This window comes from Doryrhamphus excisus, unplaced genomic scaffold (genome assembly GCF_030265055.1).
Source record: "Doryrhamphus excisus isolate RoL2022-K1 unplaced genomic scaffold, RoL_Dexc_1.0 HiC_scaffold_25, whole genome shotgun sequence".
In the NCBI taxonomy this organism is placed as follows: Eukaryota; Metazoa; Chordata; class Actinopteri; order Syngnathiformes; family Syngnathidae; genus Doryrhamphus; species Doryrhamphus excisus.
The window spans coordinates 915,001-917,500 of record NW_026652243.1 but is presented as its reverse complement, the minus strand read 5'-3'; the positions used below and the strand labels follow the sequence as shown (position 1 = coordinate 917,500).

At 52.0% G+C, this 2,500-nt stretch overlaps 8 non-coding genes and 4 pseudogenes across 8 annotated transcripts in view; all 12 read right to left on the bottom strand.

Annotated features, from left to right (window-relative positions):
• The window catches only part of LOC131114004 (5S ribosomal RNA), a 109-nt pseudogene extending 6 nt beyond the window's left edge, over nt 1–103 (bottom strand).
• A 112-nt stretch (nt 104–215) lies between these two features.
• LOC131117470 (5S ribosomal RNA) lies at nt 216–334 on the bottom strand. The gene has a single exon (XR_009124687.1). It is a non-coding gene; the product is annotated as a 5S ribosomal RNA (ribosomal RNA).
• Nucleotides 335–446: 112 nt separating this feature from the next.
• On the bottom strand, nt 447–564 carry LOC131111569 (5S ribosomal RNA). Its single transcript, XR_009121277.1, has one exon. It is a non-coding gene; the product is annotated as a 5S ribosomal RNA (ribosomal RNA).
• A 112-nt stretch (nt 565–676) lies between these two features.
• Nucleotides 677–785, bottom strand: LOC131113245 (5S ribosomal RNA; annotated as a pseudogene).
• A 112-nt stretch (nt 786–897) lies between these two features.
• Nucleotides 898–1,016, bottom strand: LOC131118797 (5S ribosomal RNA). The gene has a single exon (XR_009125948.1). It is a non-coding gene; the product is annotated as a 5S ribosomal RNA (ribosomal RNA).
• Nucleotides 1,017–1,128: 112 nt separating this feature from the next.
• LOC131113810 (5S ribosomal RNA) lies at nt 1,129–1,237 on the bottom strand (annotated as a pseudogene).
• Nucleotides 1,238–1,349: 112 nt separating this feature from the next.
• Nucleotides 1,350–1,468, bottom strand: LOC131115463 (5S ribosomal RNA). The gene has a single exon (XR_009122741.1). It is a non-coding gene; the product is annotated as a 5S ribosomal RNA (ribosomal RNA).
• Nucleotides 1,469–1,580: 112 nt separating this feature from the next.
• On the bottom strand, nt 1,581–1,699 carry LOC131111544 (5S ribosomal RNA). The gene has a single exon (XR_009121254.1). It is a non-coding gene; the product is annotated as a 5S ribosomal RNA (ribosomal RNA).
• Nucleotides 1,700–1,811: 112 nt separating this feature from the next.
• On the bottom strand, nt 1,812–1,930 carry LOC131115468 (5S ribosomal RNA). The gene has a single exon (XR_009122745.1). It is a non-coding gene; the product is annotated as a 5S ribosomal RNA (ribosomal RNA).
• Nucleotides 1,931–2,042: 112 nt separating this feature from the next.
• Nucleotides 2,043–2,161, bottom strand: LOC131117612 (5S ribosomal RNA). The gene has a single exon (XR_009124824.1). It is a non-coding gene; the product is annotated as a 5S ribosomal RNA (ribosomal RNA).
• Nucleotides 2,162–2,273: 112 nt separating this feature from the next.
• On the bottom strand, nt 2,274–2,382 carry LOC131111798 (5S ribosomal RNA; annotated as a pseudogene).
• Nucleotides 2,383–2,494: 112 nt separating this feature from the next.
• LOC131117469 (5S ribosomal RNA) overlaps nt 2,495–2,500 on the bottom strand; it is a 119-nt gene continuing 113 nt past the window's right edge. The window contains exon 1 of the ribosomal RNA XR_009124686.1: nt 2,495–2,500. This exon is cut by the window's right edge and continues 113 nt beyond it. This is a non-coding gene — a ribosomal RNA (5S ribosomal RNA).

The window sequence follows — 2,500 nt, the reverse complement described above, 5'->3', positions numbered from 1 at the left end:
CAGCACCTGGTATTCCCAGGCGGTTTCATATCCAAGTACTAACCAGGCCCGCCCCTGCTTAGCTTCCGAGATCGGGCGTTTTCAGGGTAGTATGGCCGTAAGCTGCCAGGTGAACTGAAAAGATCCTATTTGAAGGTGACGCAGGCCAAACTAGACTCCAGCAAAAAGTGTCAAACAGCGCCCTCTGCTGTCAGGCAAGAGCAGAAACCATAAAAAGCTTACAGCACCTGGTATTCCCAGGCGGTTTCCCATCCAAGTACTAACCAGGCCCGCCCCTGCTTAGCTTCCGAGATCGGACGAGATCAGGCGTTTTAAGGGTAGTATGGCCGTAAGCTGCCAGGTGAACTGAAAAGATCCTATTTGAAGGTGACGCAGGCCAAACTAGACTCCAGCAAAAAGTGTCAAACAGCGCCCTCTGCTGTCAGGCAAGAGCAGAAACCATAAAAAGCTTTCAGCACCTGGTATTCCCAGGCGGTCTCCATCCAAGTACTAACCAGGCCCGCCCCTGCTTAGCTTCCGAGATCGGTCGAGATCGGGCGTTTTCAGGGTAGTATGGCCGTAAGCTGCCAGGTCAACTGAAAAGATCCTATTTGAAGGTGACGCAGGCCAAACTAGACTCTGGCAAAAAGTGTCAAACAGCGCCCTTTGCTGTCAGGCAAGAGCAGAAACCATAAAAAGCTTACAGCACCTGGTATTCCCAGGCGGTCTCCCATCCAAGTACTAACCAGGCCCGCCCCTGCTTAGCGTCCGAGATCGGGCGTTTTCAGGGTAGTTTGGCCGTAAGCTGCCAGGTCAACTGAAAAGATCCTATTTGAAGGCGACGCAGGCCAAACTAGACTCCAGCAAAAAGTGTCAAACAGCGCCCTCTGCTGTCAGGCATGAGCAGAAACCATAAAAGGCTTACAGCGCCTGGTATTCCCAGGCGGTCTCCCATCCAAGTACTAACCAGGCCCACCCCTTTTTAGCTTACGAGATCGGACGAGATCGGGCGTTTTCAGGGTAGTATGACCGTAAGCTGCCAGATCAACTGAAAAGATCCTATTTGAAGGCGACGCAGGCCAAACTAGACTCCAGCAAAAAGTGTCAAACAGCGCCCTCTGCTGTCAGGCAAGAGCAGAAACCATAAAAAGCTTACAGCACCTGGTATTCCCAGGCGGTCTCCCATCCAAGTACTAACCAGGCCCGCCCCTGCTTAGCTTCCGAGATCGGGCGTTTTCAGGGGAGTATGGCCTTAAGCTGCCAGGGCAACTTAAAAGATCCTATTTGAAGGCGACGCAGGCCAAACTAGACTCCAGCAAAAAGTGTCAAACAGCGCCCTCTGCTTTCAGGCAAGAGCAGAAACCATAAAAAGCTTACAGCACCTGGTATTCCTAGGCGGTCTCCCATCCAAGTACTAACCAGGCCCGCCCCTGCTTAGCTTCCGAGATCGGATGAGATCGGGCGTTTTCAGGGTAGTATGGCTGTAAGCTGCCAAGGCAACTGAAAAGATCCTATTTGAAGGCGACGCAGGCCAAACTAGACTCCAGCAAAAAGTGTCAAACAGCGCCCTCTGCTGTCAGGCAAGAGCAGAAACCATAAAAAGCTTACAGCACCTGGTATTCCCAGGCGGTCTCGCATCCAAGTACTAACCAGGCCCACCCCTGTTTAGCTTACGAGATCGGACGAGATCAGGCGTTTTCAGGGTAGTATGGCCGTAAGCTGCCAGATCAACTGAAAAGATCCTATTTGAAGGCAACGCAGGCCAAACTAGTCTCCAGCAAAAAGTGTCAAAGAGCGCCCTCTGCTGTCAGGCAAGAGCAGAAACCATAACAAGCTTACAGCACCTGGTATTCCCAGGCGGTCTCCCATCCAAGTACTAACCAGGCCCGCCCCTGCTTAGCTTCCGAGATCGGATGAGATCAGGCGTTTTCAGGGTAGTATGGCTGTAAGCTGCCAAGGCAACTGAAAAGATCCTATTTGAAGGCGACGCAGGCCAAACTAGACTCCAGCAAAAAGTGTCAAACAGCGCCCTCTGCTGTCAGGCAAGAGCAGAAACCATAAAAAGCTTACAGCTCCTGGTATTCCCAGGCGGTCTCCCATCCAAGTACTAACCAGGCCCGCCCCTGCTTAGTTTCCGAGATCGGACGAGATCGGGCGTTTTCAGGGTAGTATGGCCGTAAGCTGCCAGGTCAACTGAAAAGATCCTATTTGAAGGTGACGCAGGCCAAACTAGACTCTGGCAAACAGTGTCAAACAGCGCCCTTTGCTGTCAGGCAAGAGCAGAAACCATAAAAAGCTTACAGCACCTGGTATTCCCAGGCGGTCTCCCATCCAAGTACTAACCAGGCCCGCCCCTGCTTAGCTTCCGAGATCGGGCGTTTTCAGGGTAGTATGGCCGTAAGCTGCCAGGTGAACTGAAAAGATCCTATTTGAAGGTGACGCAGGCCAAACTAGACTCCAGCAAAAAGTGTCAAACAGCGCCCTCTGCTGTCAGGCAAGAGCAGAAACCATAAAAAGCTTA